The sequence below is a fragment of the Atractosteus spatula genome, unplaced genomic scaffold, assembly GCF_055471065.1.
Source record: "Atractosteus spatula isolate fAtrSpa1 unplaced genomic scaffold, fAtrSpa1.hap1 Scaffold_165, whole genome shotgun sequence".
Classification (NCBI taxonomy): domain Eukaryota; kingdom Metazoa; phylum Chordata; class Actinopteri; order Semionotiformes; family Lepisosteidae; genus Atractosteus; species Atractosteus spatula.
Window position 1 is genome coordinate 21,808 of NW_028296725.1, and position 17,641 is coordinate 39,448.

General features: G+C 40.2%; 1 non-coding gene across 1 annotated transcript; it reads right to left on the reverse strand.

Moving 5' to 3' along the window:
* Positions 1–12,610: 12,610 nt before the first annotated feature.
* trnar-ucg (transfer RNA arginine (anticodon UCG)) lies at positions 12,611–12,683 on the reverse strand. The gene has a single exon. It is a non-coding gene; the product is annotated as a tRNA-Arg (tRNA).
* Between the last annotated feature and the right edge of the window lie 4,958 nt (positions 12,684–17,641).

Here is a 17,641-nt window from a genome sequence, read left to right on the forward strand (position 1 = left end):
ACAACGTTAAATTAGAAAATAATATTACGTAACCAAAATCCGCAATATGGAAACAGAACCTGTGTAATTGTTGACAGATGATGTTCTCGTAACATTTTTACAAGACAAACTACAACATTTGAAAATTGACTTGTATGTACTTGATATCTCTAATCAATCCACGGCGATATAGTTAAAGCAGTCCCCGCACAAAACGAAACTAAAACGTCCTGGGCATACCGTTTCGCGCTTCTTATCAGTTGCTCAAAAGTAATTTGACCGTATGAAATGCATAATATAAACCTAGAAACATATACAGTACGTGAGCAGTACTTACGTAGTATCGGTGTCAAGACATACCTCTCAAATACTGTAAATCAAGTTAAAAATATCTCAAGACCGATTCTGGTCATAATGAAACCATGTTTAGTGTATGTTTTCTTTAAAGTACCGAGACCAGCCATATACTGTATGTTTATGTTCCAAAATTAATATCGTTTATGGCCTTCACACGCGTTGCAGTATGCTCCTATTCTTTTTATGCTCAGGCACTAAGATTTCCCTTCAGTGGTAAAATTCCATATAAATATTCAATACTTAAACGGGCACAGTTAAGACATTAAATATACATATACATACTGTATACAGTACAGTTTGTATACGGTAATATGTTTATGTTCCTAAATCAATCTCTTAATTTAATTGAACAAAGCTAGATACGCATTTTCTAATGCAGCCTTCATTACAAGACAGTTTATTAATCGAAAGCGTGTTATGTGAAAAAGAGTAAAACAAAAAAATATGGATGACAATCTTTTAAAGCTGAAGATTTTACTTATGAGAAATTGTCATCTTATGTAGATGCTTTTCAACCGCTGCTTTTAGAACTTTGCTGTCCTTCCTGCATCATTTTCAGCCTTATAAACTGTGTGGAGGTAGCAATCACTTGCTATTTCTCAAATGCTTCCATCATTTTTCTTTCACGCTAGGACGCGAGTGTGTGCATGTTTTTGGTTTTCGTTTCACTGATTCTCATTGAAGATTTGGGAATTAACGACGAAAGAATCAGTAGCCTCGGAAAGCGGAAGCTTTGGTTCTCAACGATCCTGAAGACACTGGAGCAGCGTGCGAAGATTTGTACTACAAAAGACCAAGTGCTCAAAGTGACGTCCGCGTTTACCGTTGACATTTAATCTCGGGCGCACTTTTAGAAAGCAAAGGAAGAGCAGTTGTGTTGAATCAGCAGAGTGGCGCAGCGGAAGCGTACTGGGCACATAACCCGGATTGTTAAGTTCTCCAACAAATCTGTGATCTAATTTTAAATACAAAATATTTTTGCGTAGTATAAATGAATTCTCCCGACAGCCAGTTAAAGCTACAATTCCTCACGTGAAAATGGTTTTCTTGGACATTGACTTAGGTACTTAATTTTTTACTTGTTGTAGTTCCACACGAGTAAAACACACACATTTCCTGCAAAGTTCAAGAGGGTTAACGTGTTGCGAAGAAATCCCATTAATTGTTAACGGAGATTATGTTTACATCAGAACAATCTGAAGCGCATCCCTGAGTGGGCTTGAATCACCAGCTCTTTGTTTAACAGCTGCACAGAGAGACACCCCCGTTGCTTTTCACCATTCACATGTTTGTAGTTAAAGGAAATAAAATACTGGCATTTTCCTGCCAGCCCGCAGTATTTCTTCTGCACTGACGAAGAATAACCAAGAACTGTATTTAATCTTTCGCAGGCTGTAATTTTCAGAAAAAAAGAAGTGAATACTTGTATTAAGCTAAATCAAGCCGACGGAGATGAACTGCTGTTGTTTTTCTCCACTTTTCTTTAAAAGGAGAAAAAATCACTGGCATTTGTTGTTTTTTTTTTTGCAATATTTCTTCTGTCCGGATAAGCAAGATTTGTATTTTATCTTTCAGAAGTTGTATGACTTTCTTAAAAAATTCAGAAACAACTTGTTCCAGAAAAGAAATGAACACTTGCTTCAAAGTTAATGAAGAAGTATATCTCTCTCGCTGCGTGTGCTCTTATCTGTCCATCTCTCTCTGGCAGTCTGTGCAGAGTATCTGAAGGGGATGTAACACCACTTGGCAAAGAAGAAAAATCCTCAGAGGCAGAATAACAAATCATTATTCTCTTCTCAGTCAGATTCACAGCTCAGACTCACACTCAGACAGAAGCAAAATTTGATTACCAATTTTCTGGAGTGGTGTCATCTTAACCATCTCCAGCTTAACACCAGCAAGACCAAAGAAATGATCTTCAACTTTCAAAGGAATAAGTCTCCGCTGAACCCTGTTTCCATCCAAGGTGAGGACATAGAGGGCGTACATTCCTACAAGTACTTAGGGGTACACCTGGATGATAAGCTGGAGTGGTCTGGTAACACTGACGCCCTGTACAAGAAAGGTCAGAGCCAACTCTATTTTCTTAGGAGACTCAGGTCCTTTGGTGTGTGTGGAACACTGCTACACATTTTTTATGAATCAGTGGTGGCGGCGGCCATCTTCTACGCTGTTGTGTGCTGGGGCAGCAGCATCATGACAAAAGATGCAAATAGGCTCAATAAACTTATAAAGAAGGCTGGCACTGTGTTGGGAATGAGCCTTGACCCCCTGGAGGTGGTGGCTGAGAGGAGAATGCTGACCAAGCTCACAGCCATCATGAACAACACCTCTCATCCGCTTCATGGGACTTATACTGGGCAGCGGAGCACTTTTAGCAACAGGCTGCTCCAGCTACGGTGTTCAAGGGAACGTTTCCGCAGGTCTTTCCTCCCGGCGGCGGTCAGGGTGTATAACGCTGCCCTAGGCTAGGACTGTTAGCCCTTCATTTGCTCCTCTATGGACAGCATGTTTACTCCATTGTACTTTTTGGACAATCAGTCTGTATAAACCTATGCACATTTTGCACATATTTTATTGTTTTTACAGTGACTATGATCAGCACATTTTGCACACACCTACTGTATGTACTTATTTATTTATTTTTATTTATTTTGTTGTCTTTTGTTTTATAACTATTCTGATGTCTGTTTTGCTTGTCTTGGGCTGGACTGCTGTAACACATCAATTTCCCTACGGGGTTTAATAAAGTATTGTCTATCTATCTAAGCTCAACTCCATACTGTTCTTTGTCCTGACAGTCCAGATCCAGAGGACATTCAGACAATCAGTGCTGCTACATGAATAATATCAGACAGAACAGCCTGAACTCAGGTCACATCTCCCCCTTTTCTCCTTCCTCCCAGCCTCTTAGAAACACAGTAGAGCTCCCAATTCTCCATTCTGTGAACTGGGCTCAGGGGTCACTGATCTGGCAGCTGTTGGCTCTGTTCCAGGTCAGAAGCAAGAAGCTTCTATTAACCCTTTCCAGGACCTCCAGCCCTTCTGTATTACTTTCTTTACTGTATGTCAGCCTCCAAACATGTTTCTAAGTGTTTTATAATGCAAGTGAGTGTGGAATGATCTTAGTATTTATTTTATAAACACCAGTATTGACACTCTGATCATCATATTGATTATTAGTAGCTGATGGTCCAATGGTTGTGACTACTATAGTGACCAGTTGACCAGTCTGTAGCTCTGAGCAGTGGGACTCAGATCACACAGAAGACCTGTCTGTGTGTGATCCACACCAGCCCTGGGATTCAGCTGCTCTCACAAGTGTCTCACAGACAGTCTTATGAATTTACAATTAGATGAAGTCTTGTAACAGTTATACAGTTCATTTAAATCATCAGACTACCTATGGAACTGAGAACTGGGTGGAAATAAAACCAGGATACACATTTTAACCTCTTGGATCAGGAATCTGATCCTCCTGGCTTCAATACTCTGAAGATTCGTGTAAAACCGTTAAAAGCGCTTATTTCAGGGACTCGTGCTCGTTCTCTACTCCTCCACACGGGTACGCTTTGTAACACTTTAATCTGCGAAGTAAACAAATTTTTTTTCCCTGTTTAATTAATTGCATTTCTTGGTTTGCCGCTCTCCTTCTCCAACTGTTATGATTCGCTTCTCTTCACAGCCCGGTATGAATTTTTTTTTTTGGGAGATGTTATATCTGTAAGAAAAGCCCCCCAGGCTCCAGACAGGAGTCTCCTCCTGCGGAGACGCGCTCTGCTCTGTTAGAAAGAGCGCTGTGACGTCACAGACACCAGCAAAAGCGCCGGGATCAGAGAGGGAGACCGCGGGAGGCGCGCTGAGTGCACGGAGGAGAGTTATTGATCTCTGAAGAACCGTAGAATAACCGATTAACTTCACCGATTGGTGAGTACTGATTCATTTCCCATTCTTGACCCTGTTTTAAATATCTAGTAAACAGTCAATAAAGACTGTATCGATCAATTACCATACTGTGTTTAGTGTTAATAATGTTCAATCCGAAATTAAACAATGATTATTCATATTATTATTTAGGTAACTCTATCCTAGAGCTAGAAAATTATATTCCAAGCTGACACATGTATGTAAGTAACAGTTTAAATGCTTTTTTTCCAGTGTTTATAAATCATAAGTATGGTAAACACGGCGACAGGCGTCACGTCACTGTGCGCGTCTAGGTGTCTCGCCTTCGTCACAAAGAGCGATGTGACGTCATGGGTAGCAACTAATACTAATACTAGTGTACTCGTGTTAATATTAGACAGTACGACTGATAGTTTTCATGCTAGTGTTCATGTGAGTAATCATGATGATAGAGCTACTGATAGTTTTAGTTTTAGTGTTCATATTCATGTTAATATTAATTATAATTATAGTGTTATAGTAGTAGTAGTGTTAGTTTTAATGATAGCATTAGTGTTATTATAAGTAGTTTGTGTCAGTGTTAGTAACAATGATAGAATAGTGTATATTTTGGTGATAGTGTTACTGTTGCAATATTAGCAGTATCTGCACTAGTGTTAGTTATAGTGTATCTGTACCTAAGAGTGTATGCCGTGTCTATGTATGTATACGGTGTCTATGTGTGTGTCTGTGAATGTGTGTGAGTGTATGAGTGTCTGATTGTGTGTATAAATTTGTGTTGTGTCTGTGAGTGTGTGTAGTGTCTGTGAGTATAAATGTGTGTGAGTGTGTAGGTGTATATCTGTCAGTGTGTGTGAATGTGTGTGTAGGTGGGCTTGGGCTCCACTGGTGTGTCTGACAGAAGTGGCCCATCAACAGGTGTTGAGGTCCAGAGCCGCTTGCAAATAGAAACACTTTCTAGAGTCCAGACCAACACCCAGAGAGCTGTGAGTCCTCTGTTTTTATCACTATTAGTAGTAATGACAGTAGTAATTCTAACGCGAATAATTGTTAACCGAAACAGCCATCAGAAAATATCGCCTTTGCAATGATGTCACTCCTCTTCTTCATGAATTTACTTTAGTGACAGGAAAGTTTTTGTGTCTGAGTGCCTGCTGCGAATAGTGCGACAAGCCATTTCCCTTCAATATTTTCTGGTGTGGTTATTTTTATTGCATACGAAACATTATTCTCCTTATTAATATTTTACCTGCAAAGTCACAGTGAAACTGCTAGGGCAAATGAACTTTTTATGGATGGAAAACATTCAAAAGGTTTAATGGCTCCAGAGAAGGCTTGAACTCACCACCTCAGCATGACTCCACTGTGCACAGCTGTGCAAGTACCACACACTGACTGATTGCACCACTGGACTTCCCTAGAAAAGCTCCTACACAGATTGTAAAAGTGGCACAAACGCAGAGTGAAACTAGGTTTTGGATGTGAATCCATCTCCACATGGGGGAAAGGGACAGTAAAATAGCAAGGAAAATACAAGAGAAGAAACTGAAAGAATTGTGCTTACTGCAAAGTAGGAAGAGGAGGTTGGACAAGTAAAACAGCTTTGCGGATAATGTGAAGTGACATTTTTTGTGTCAATCAGCACACACATTTATCTTCATGTGTCTTAAGGTGTGCAATTTGTATGGTCGTTGAATGAGATTGGTTTCTTCACAAGCCCAGTCAATTGACAGTGGAACGCTACCCGACGCATGACTTCATGAAGACTCTCTGTAAGACGATTACATCTTTCAGTTTGAAGTCGCCTCCTTTGCATACAATAGTAGCACTGACACTAAAAGAAAGGATGAGAAATGGCTTTTATCAAGCGATCATAGCATTTGTTTGCCTGAGGATCCTTGTGTGCTGAACTGGCCTCTGGAGAAGTGTAGTGCAGTAAAAGAGAAGGTTTGTGTCACTCAAGACTGTAACAGAACTCAACTTCTTTTATGAGAGTAAATATTTCTGTTGCATCACAGTTCTTAGAATGGTGAAAACAGGAGCACTTTCTCAACATTTTTGACTGAAGTATTTAAAAAGCAAGAAATACTATCACTATGCAATCTAATGCAATTGAGCTCCTACAAATGTAGCAGTCTGATGAAATGATATACAGAATTAGGTGACAATATCGGAAGATGAACACAAAATTGAAATGCACAAGATTCATTTTCAGCAGCAAAAATGCACTCGATTATATTTTACAAGAAAGAAACCTTACATTCACCCACTACATTAGCAGAGAACAGTAGGACAGATAGTTAGTGTCACTGGACACTGCATCACAGAGGCCGATCTCTTCTCCTTCATTATGCTTACTTACACACTCATGATGAACTGTCCTCCAGCGATAGTCAGCTGGCATCACTGTCTCAGACATGACGTTCATGTACATAATATACCTTAATTGTACCTGGCACTGCATTATAATAATTTGATCAAAACAACTGATGAACTAATAATAATCAAATTTTTCTTTCCTTCTTTTAGTGGAAAAAGACTTTGTCCAATAAAGATGCACCAGGCACGCGGACACAGAGAAATACATTGAAAATTCTTCAGTAACTGCAGGAGACACGTGCCTGTATGTTTCAAACGTTACTGACAATTGTTCTGCTTTCAATAATCACCAAACCACAAACAAATATTATAATCAGTTACTGCAAGAGAGAACAAAATGATTATTTTAACAATTATTATTATAATTTTAACTTAAGAATACTTCCTGTCTAGTTACAGTATATTTTACATTAGTGTTTCCTTCCTTGAAAAAACAAATCTTGCTGGTAAGAATGGTAAGAGCTTTGCTTTGAAGCTGCAACAACCTTGGTTTGAATCAGTGTTACTGTAGGACAGGAGTAGACTGAAGAGTCCCCTTGTGCTGTTTGCTTATATATTGGATTATATAAATGCAGAAATCGAAGCCTATCTAATTTTCCTTTCTGCTAAAGACATTTATGTGTTTGGGAAGCATTTTCCTGTCCTTTATGTTCTTGCTAAGCAGTTTCTACATTTTCCTCCTATTGTGATTGTCAGTGAGTACAAGTAGACTGGAACAGTGCAAGACAGGGAAAAAAACCCTAGCTATTGGGAGTGATATTTGAACCCCCACCTCCACTTAGAGACCAGGGCACATAAGCAACATGGAAAGACAAGACTCAGCCATCCTGACGAGTACTAGAAAGCACTGTGCTGAATGCACCCATTGTGTCCAATTTTCTGAAGCTTTAGGACAACTGACACCCGGATGAACACGTGGCGTTTAGCATGACAGTCTTGAAGGCAGGCAATGATTTGTTCCAATAAATATTTTATTGTGTACTTGTTCAAAAAACACTGTCTGTGCGTCCCTAAGTCAGTTTTTCAGGGCATCGAATGATACTTCTAACCTATACTAACAGCTCACCTGATCTGTTTGTGATCACACCATGGAGTGGGGGCTGTACCAAACACACGTTCCTTTTTACACTGAGACGATCATTTATAAATTGGGTGTGAAGAGAGACAAACATTGTCAATTCAAAAGCAGTGCAGATTATGGTAGGACAACAGAAGGATTATGAAGTTATTTTCTTCTTATTATAGAGATTCGTACAGTGCAAGACATTTAAAGACTTAGATAAAGGAACGTCATGATAAGTGAAACAAGCACGGACAGGGTTTGAAACTCCGACTTTCTGTTTACGAGACAAAAGCCTTAACATTTGGCTACCTTGCCTGCAATGCCACCTCCTTCCAATCAAGGCTAACACGTTTTTAAAATAAAATGAAATAAATATTTCGGTACAAATTGCAATGAGAAGAGGAACAGAACAAATATGATTATTACTTTTCAAATTAATTCTATTGAAACTGATTCAATTACATGGGGGCAACAACAACAAAACTGTGATTCTTAACAAGGAGATATTTGGCAGCAGTGGGATTCCAACTCATGCCCTCAAAGGGGCTGGAGCTTTCATCCAGCTCCTTAGACCACTTGGCAAATTACTCTGTACAGTGGCATTTGTAGTCTGACCTTATGGTGTTACAGTATGTAGAAGCAACCCCACCTCCTTTTTCTGAGATGCTTCCTCTTACTTGGTGAAATATTTTCTTCTTTGGTCCTTTGAAAATAGTTCCTTTGTGAAGCAGGCTTCAGACGGTGCTTATAGTGCCCTTGAAGTGATTTTATTTTTACAGGAAGACGCATTCCTAAATGTATCTCTCCTGTTTTAAAAAAGTTTTTTATACAACGCACGAATAGTATTCTACAACGGCGTATTTTATACAACGCACAAATAGTATTCTAATTGCAGACTGCAGATCTGTGCAGCAATCTTACTCGATTTGACTGTAATTCTGAAATACCTTAGCAAACATATTCAGGTTTCCTTGAACCTTTAATAAAAAAGCTACATCGTTTCCAATCTTTGATGTCACTGTAAACTCGGACGTGATACTCTGCAGATGTGCAGTGTGCCTTTCCTCTTGTTGCATTCAAGAGTACTCACTGCATGACCTCCTCACTGCGTGCCCTGTACTCTACAGTGATTTCATTTAGATCAGTGGTTCTCAAACTTTTTGGACCAAATACCACCCCTAATCCAACCAAAGCATCCAAGTACCACCTACAAGTCATCATCTCATAGGAACCCCAGAAATTCTCAATGACCAACATGAGCGTGTGTGTGCGCACACAATCACACACACACACATATAATAAATATTATAATAATAAACTTTATTTGATATAGCGCCTTTAAAGGTGGCTTCTCAAAGTGTTTTACAGGAAAAAAAAACATTAACAACAACTAATAAAAAAGCACCATTTCAGTGAGAGGGGTGAGCCTGTTTAGTTGAGCAAAGCAGAGGTGAATGAATTTTTCGAGCCTTGATACAATTTTTCGAGTCTAACAGATATTAAATCGTCAGGCATTTTCTTGACGGCAAAGGTCTCGCGGTGGATGTTGTAATGCGTACATTATTTTCTGGAGCAACCTCTCTAATTCGTGCAACTACACCGTTATGTCGGCTTGTCATTGCTCTAGCACCGTCTGTACAAACTCAGACGCATTTTATCCAGTCGAGGCCATTCTGTTCGATAAATTTATTCAGAAGCTGAAATATGTGCTCTCCTGTAGTTCCTGTTGGTAGCGGTTTACAGAACAGAAAGTCTTCATGGGACGTACCCTCAAACTCGTATCTAACGTAAACGAGCAAATTGACCAAATCGACTACAGACTCATCTAATTGCAGTGAAAAACATCTGCTCATCTTAACGCGCTCTATCAGTGTACGTTTGATATAATCCTTCATTTCAATAATTCTATGAATGACTGTGTCTTTCACGGGGAGGGGGGCAGCAGGTCGAGCTGTTTAGCAGCTTTTTCTCCACACTTAATACGTGTCAGCTCTTTTGCCAACGGTAAATAAGGTTCTTCAAAATAGTGTAGCTTACCTGCTTTAGCAATCTGCAAGCTTGCATTTTTCCGCGTTTCCGTTTTTATTTCCGTATTTATTTAAAGTTTTTATTTCATGCGCATGGGAGCAAAACACAGAGACGCTCGGTGTATTTTTCTCAAATTAGAACAGTTATTAAATATTTTTCTGGTATCACGCTTTCGTGTGCTCACAAGATTACCTGCGTTCGTAGCACGTATTTCTATGCATTCCTGTGTTTACAACGTTGGCATTGTTCCAAAATCACACACATTCTCCTTTCTCCCTATTTGCTGGAGATACAGTAGCTTTTTTTAAATACAATTGGTCACTTGCATCCGTAGCACGCATTCCTATAGAGTGGTATAGAATTACAGAGTATCTCTTGTGTCCACTGAAGTATTAGCACGCAATGTATCGTAGTACATAGGCTGCGTATTCGACACGTATTAAAATACAAAATATGAAAACCCGTCCCGATTTTTCAGCGCACACAACACAGTTCCAGGGTCATTTGGCGTACCACCAGGCGGCACGCCACGTACCACTGCCGGTACGCGTACCACAGTTTGAGAACCACTGATTTAGATTATCTACTTGGAGTAGAGTGACAAGATCACCTTGAACAATTTCGGTTTGTGAAAGGAAACACTAGAGAAAATACAAGTGATGAACATTTAAAATAACCACAGTACAGCTAGAAAAGTGAAAGATAAAAGACGATTTATAATGACATTCACAATAGATTTAAGAAAAGCATGACTTGAATCCTGGACCCTCAGATTAAAAGTCTGACGCTCTACCGACTGAGCTATCCGAGCTCTAGAAGAAAAGACACTCTCAGGGTCCTCACAAGTCACATGTCTCTTCTTGTGCCAAAGCGCAGTCATACCTGACCCATCTGGAATGACCACTGACAGACTTTATCCAGAATCGACAGCACCATCATTCCCAGTAGAATGAGAGAGAAATACAGCATGACATGGAGAGTCAAGGGTCTCCCACAATCCATCTTTCCTCACATGACTGATTTTTTCACTAACATTTTGACCTTTTCACAGTCCGATTTTTTCACATTTAATAAGATCTTTTAAACAACAACATTTAAGAAAAAAAAATGGAACATTTTTTTGAACAATAATTAAAAAAAAATCTTTCCATGCCTTGGTTGTATAAGTGTGCACACCCTTTATAAAGGAAGTTGTAACTATGCTGAAATTTAACCAGTCACATTCCAGATCATGTACAAAGGTTATTTGCCTTTGCCAGACATCAATTGTATTGATTCTGATTAGTCCTAATTTATATCAGCTGATCTCATATAACCAACTGATCTGGGAGAACAAACGTTCAAACTGCACGGCGGAACTTGAAGAGAAATCCATTCACCAAAGAATGTTGTTACAAATTATCCGCCGAGCTGTTTTATGTATCCGGCCACCTCTTTCCTTCCTACTCTGCAGTGAGCACAATTCTTTCAGTTTCTTCTCTTGTATTTTCCTTGCTATTTTACTGTCCCTTTCCCCCAAGTGGAGATGGATCTGCAACCGAAACCCAGTTTTCGCCCTGTGTTTCTGCAGCTCAAGTCTGTATGAGGAGAAGGAGTTACACAGCTCCAGTTGTGCAATCGGTCAGCGTGCGGTACTTCTACAGCAGAGTCATGCCGAGGGTTTGAGTTCGAACCTCACCTGAAGCAGTGTAGCCTGTGTCTTAAGCTACCGAAAGCAACTGACGAGCTTAGGTGCTTTTAGGTATTTGCTGGAGATTTGGTCTAAATAAACAAGTAAAGGTTTATTCCAAAGAAGGCTCCACAGCCAAAACATTATGTTTTCTTCTCATTTCAGCATGGAATAAACCTTTCCTCATTCCTTTGCAGCCCATGCATGCTGACACAGCTACTTACTTAAGTTACCATCAGCTGTGGACCTCCAACTGACCTGAGTGATATCTACTTAGATGAGAGGAGCACGATGGAGTACCGAAAACTTGAAAAAGCTCTCGCAGTTAGATTCTGTGTTTTTGTTGTTTCCCAGATATGTTTTTAATGTTCTTTTTCTTTATTTTTTGAAGTTGTTTCATTTGTTTGTTTGTTTTTATAGTTGTTAGTCCTCTACAGGGATTTACCTAGGTTCCCTGAAGACTTCTCGTTTTGTGGTTGTTGTGTTTTCGTGTTACAATTTTTTTTTTCTATTGATAGGACCCCCCGCATTACTGTGGGACTAGTTAACTTTAGTTCTTACATTCTACCTGAAATTGCCTCAATAACTACAACTCTTTTTTCTATATTTAACTACAGTTGCTTTCCAGACACCGCAACTATTCACGATGAATCTTATGAATACGTCTTTATGAATAATAGTATTATTTATTAATAATTAACTTTAATGTATATCTTTATTAGTAGCTGTATTACAGGTAATGCATGTACAGCCTTTAATATGCGATAGTGAATTTGCAGGTATCTTGGGGAGGGAAGAGAACTGAAATTTAGGAAATACATATTTAAAGGGGGTGCAAGTCACCTCTGTCACATCTGGGTGTTAACTGAATAGATTTGTGGCATTATTTATTGTGTTTTAACTCTATACTTGTGTTTCTCAGGAGACGGCAGAAATATTGGGGATTTGTGGCTACAGAAAATAGTTTGAACTTTACAGGCAAATGTAAGGTTATGTTTAAGAAAAAAAAAACTTATTTTCAACTTTTTCAACGTGATTATTTAAGACAGTTGTTCGGAACAGTATGTCTTCTCATATCTGTGGCTGTGGTCCTACAATAACGGTGATGAAACAGACGTTATGTGCGGAAAGAACTGGAGATGGAACAGGAGACTCACCCAGTCTATAGTAAGGTTGTGTAGGACCGCACACACTAGGAAGAGTGTTGAGTAGCGGGTGTAAAACCTTCACGAGCCAGACAGGAATCGAACCTGCAATCTTCTGATCCGAAGTCAGACGCGTTATCCATTGCGCCACTGGCCCCACTATCATCTTACTCAACTGCACTACAGTGAGCTCAGAGCCGCTACTAGTAATACATTGTCCAGATCCGCATTTTCTCAATTAGATTCACGTGTTTTTTACGTGTGTCTAATTACTACGTCTTTCATTTTGTCTGGTTTTATAAAAATGTCTCTTGAAAACAGACAAAGGGTTTATGTGTCTCCCTGAAATTCACACACGAAGGAAGTCACACGAGGAAGGAAAGATATCGCGTTTAAAGAGAATCCAGAGTGGAGACGCCGGCGAATGAAAACGAAGCTTCATATAGTACGAGCGCACTACCAGTGAACTAAACTCCTGATAGTGAACTTTTTCCGCAGGTTAATTGTGTTAGGAAATGTGAACAGTCAACAGAGCGCATTTTAAAGGCCAAAGCAAGACAATTAGATGTGAAGAGAATTCTGCTTCTCTGTTTACTGAGCTTTCGGTGAACGTCAAAGTGAAAGACAAATTCGCTATTTTCACTTTTTAATTAAGGAACAAGAAAACACCATCCTTCGAGCCGGATTCAAAACAGCTACATAACAATCGTCCGCTGCTTTTTTAAACAGTTTTACGCTCTAGCAACTGAGCTATCGAAAGGTCGACTCCAAACGCACACGTTTTGTCATACGCGTAGCCCAATGTAGTGTAGAGTTCCTGTTTATATAAATCGCAGTTCGACATCAAAATACTCACTAACAGTCTCGTTTAGTAGAAGAAATGGACCAGGATTCTACTGTATAATCTTCCAGAGGTCTTACAAAACGTTTGGAGGGACATCAGTGCAGGTGGAAATTGACTCTTTTTCTAGTGGGATCAGTACCATATAAAACCTTTCTTTTGGATTGAGAAGAGGATCATGGTGACACTCAAAACATCCCTGTCTTTGCTTCTTACGAGGACTTTTGAGCTGCAAACATCGGTTCAAAACAAAACTCTGCTACTGCAGTTGCTTCTTGGAGAGTTTCTTCAAATCTTTCAACTGAACGTCTTGGGATATTGACGATGATATAATACAGATTGTGGTTTTCTTTTGATCGAAAATTTTATTAAAATATGAGCCTCTTTTACCTTTGTCTTGGATGTTTCGCAAGGTATAATACTTTCCCTTGCATCCTCAGATAAACATTCTAAATACCACAAAGTTACAATATATGGAATAGCATTTATTTTTACATATGTTTTAAAATGTACTCTTATTTAAAGCTACATTTAGTGCTAGATAAAGATAACGTTGCTAATACTGATGTAGTAGAAATGTAAGATGAATTGATAGCTTTATCTGAGCTAAAAAAGTCCTAAAACGCCTCCTATAACAGGAAAGGACTCGTAGCAAGATTAAACTCCAAACGTTGCTATTACATTATGCATTATGTAAACACGACCCATTTCAGCTTCTGGTGAGTGCAGTTTTTCCAAATTGAATCAAAACTACAGCTCGAATGAAATAAAAAAAAAGTTTATGTGTCTCTTTGCTGTAACAACTCTGCCAAAACTATTCAGATAAATCAGAATAGCATCAGAACGTGACTAGATTTTATTGGATATTAGGAAATTTATTTGTGTGCATTTCCCCCTACGATCATAATACCTTCCTGTTTTCATCGTGTTTATTGTTTCTGCCTGTGATCTCGGAAATAAAGTATGTGTTCACCGAAATATTCCGGGAGTTTGCTGTGGTTTGAGAGGAGTGTATTGTAACGCAACGGGGGCTCAGGCGGGCGCCCTTGCCGCATCTGGTCGGCCCAAAGTATAGGTGGCTCGAACCCGGGACTTCCGCGTCTCTCTGCAGCGACCTAGCCCCGTGAGCTAAAGAGAGATCTCTACACAGCCCAGTAGCTGTAGTCCTGCTATCACAGGGAAGGGCGGTGACGTCACCTGCTCTGGTACGCCGGCTCTTACACAGTACCTGACGGCCGTAAGCGTTACACTCTCCCCCGCTTAAATCGCCGTCCCCGGCGAAGGGCTATCCCACCCCGCTTCTGACACTAATGTAACGCTACGGGGGCTCAGGCGGGCGCCCTTGCCGCATCTGGTCGGCCCAAAGTATAGGTGGCTCGAACCCGGGACTTCCGCGTCTCTCTGCAGCGACCTAGCCCCGTGAGCTAAAGAGAGATCTCTACACAGCCCAGTAGCTGTAGTCCTGCTATCACAGGGAAGGGCGGTGACGTCACCTGCTCTGGTACGCCGGCTCTTACACAGTACCTGTCGGCCGTAAGCGTTACAGTATGAAGGTAATGAATGAGAGAGGACACGCGCATTCAGCACGGGGAGCGCAGAGCAATGAGCCGCGCCTGCAGCTCGCTGAGTCTTTTCTTATATAACCACTGAGTCCGGACACACAGCGTTTCCAGCCCGTGTTGGAGATTTACAGTTCAGAAAACGACTGTCTCGAGCAGAAACTGATCTTCCTGCTTTAGTTAAGGTTATCGGAATCGGCGGCTGCTGTGGGGGTATAGCGCTTGTATCTCTCTTCTCTGGCTAAACACTATCTACTGTAAAGTATAGAAATAGACAGAAGATGAAATACAGCTACAAATACTTCAGTAAGGCCGAGCAGATAGGAAAGTTTAAATCAAATGTTCTATAACTCGATCTGCCTATATTTTCGAACTCTCTGTTCGAGCTCTGATATAATCCTCTCTGCTCCTGTCGTTGTCACTCTGCATTCCGTAGGGCTACAGGTTGATTTCACAATGCCACAATTAATTAAATACAGGAGAAACCGCACGGACAGCAATATGTTTTAAGAAATCTTCTTCTGGATTTATATTTCGGTCTTTCTCCTTTAAATGCATACCTTGCCGTAAATCTTTACTCGATTACAGGCACCCCAAACAGTTTTTAAGGCAGAAATCGAACCCCATTTGATTTTCTGCTAATAACGTGTAAGTGTTCACGAAGCATTTCCCTGCACATCGGGTGCCCACAAATCGGTTTCTCCGTTTTCCTCTTCCTGTCGTTGTTAGCGAGCACAAGAAGACGGGACAAATGCAAGAGAGGGAAAAGGGAGCGGCTGTCAAGAGTGAGATTTGAACCCACGCTTCTATTCAGAGACCAGGGGGTGAGTTTCCCGAAAGCATCGTAGCGCTAAGAACATCGTAAACTCGCTCTTAAGATCGATCGTTGATTTACGAGTGTTTCCTAAAACCTATCGTAACTAAAGTAGAACGTTATAATCCTTCGTAATCTACGTGCTCCCCGACCCACTCGTTAATCACTAAGTGCTTCTTAAACTGGCTACCTCTTGCGCCAACCTTAGCGACAGAGATCGCCAGACAGAGCACATTCAATTCACATCATGGGAATTCTCTGGAAATATAGAATACTAAGATTTTATATTAAGGATTTTGATATTTTGTTGTACTATGTAAGAGGAAATTCGAAAAAAGAACATTTATTTATACAGTTATGAATTTATTAGTCATCTTGGGTAAATTTCATATTCATAAGTCAAATGTTTTAATAATACTCCCTCTTTTAGTACTTTTGGGGTGGGGTTTAAATTGTATTTAAATTCCATAAAGAACGTGAAACATGTAACATGTATTACAATGTAGCGCCACGCAGGGCGTTCTGAGAACAGCACCTGGGGACTACCGGACTGTATATAGTGGGACGGAGGCTGAGATACAGTCTCTTCCCTTCGTGTGTATGTATGTTAGTGTAGGTGCAGCGCTGTAACCCCTGTCCCTGTGTGTGTACCTTTCCCGATTCGAGTTATTAAATGTGTTGTTCAACCCCATTCCCTGAGTCCTACGCCTGTTCCATTCCGTACCGAAACCCGCGGTCCATACAATATTTTAAGTTCGAATGCCGTTTTATGTTCTGTCTTGATTGTTGACGGTAAAGCTTAGACCTACTTGTTTTTAAATTTGATTATAGGTCCTGTATTTGTTGAGTGACACGTGCCAAGCTTAGTAGTTAATTTTTCCAGATGTCATGTTAATAAGACCAATTAAAAAGGAGTTCCAACACACCCAACAACTTTAAATAACAACAGTATTTTCTCTTGAAACACTGTGATTCCTAACGATGGCAGCGTGACAAAAAATATTGCTTTAAATCAAAGACGTCGTGCAGGACGCATACACTGTTCACACAGTTAAACTTGGTTTTCTTTTACAGCATGTCAGTCATTTATTTTATTACACCATATAATGAAAGTATTGTCAATCAATTGTTTGTCAATCGACTTGTGATGCTTTTTGCTGAGCGACTTCATGGGCGGGGTTAACAAAGAAGTACTTTATACTCGCTCGTTAAATGATCGATTAAGAGGGGTTTTGGGAAACCCACGAAAAAGTAGCTTGTATGTTACCTACGTACATCGTAAAGTTGCTCGTTCGTCTCTAAGATTCATCGTTTTCGGGAAACTCACCCCAGAACACCCAAGCGATGAAAAGATAGGAGTCCTTGAGTCTGGCGCCTTAGACCACTCGGCCATCCTGATAAGGTACTGTAGGTTTATTCCATGCTGAAAAGAGAAGGAAACACAATGTTTCAGCTGTGGAGCCTTCTTTGATTGTGACTCGAAATAAACCTTTACCTTTCCTTGTTCGTTTGATGTTAATTTATCTCCGTCAAATACCTAAGAGTATCTAAACTCGACAGTTGCTTTCAGTAGCTAAAGACAGGCTATACTGCTCCAGGTGAGGCTCGAACTCACAAAGAGGGTAAAACGCCTGATTGTCGGGAGTGGGATTTGAACCCGTGCCTCTATTTGGAGAGTGAAACACAAAGCTTAAAAGACACGAAGCTGTGAATTTGCTGTTTTAAACAGCTCGACTATTCTGAAAAAATGTGTGCTGATTACACCAGTCGCATTCGATTTTCCGTAACTTTAGGACGATTGATACTACTGGACTAACACAATTTGTGGCGTTTAGCATGACATGGAAAACGGTACCGGAGCATTCGGGTCCGGACTACCAGACTCAGAAACAGTTTTTACC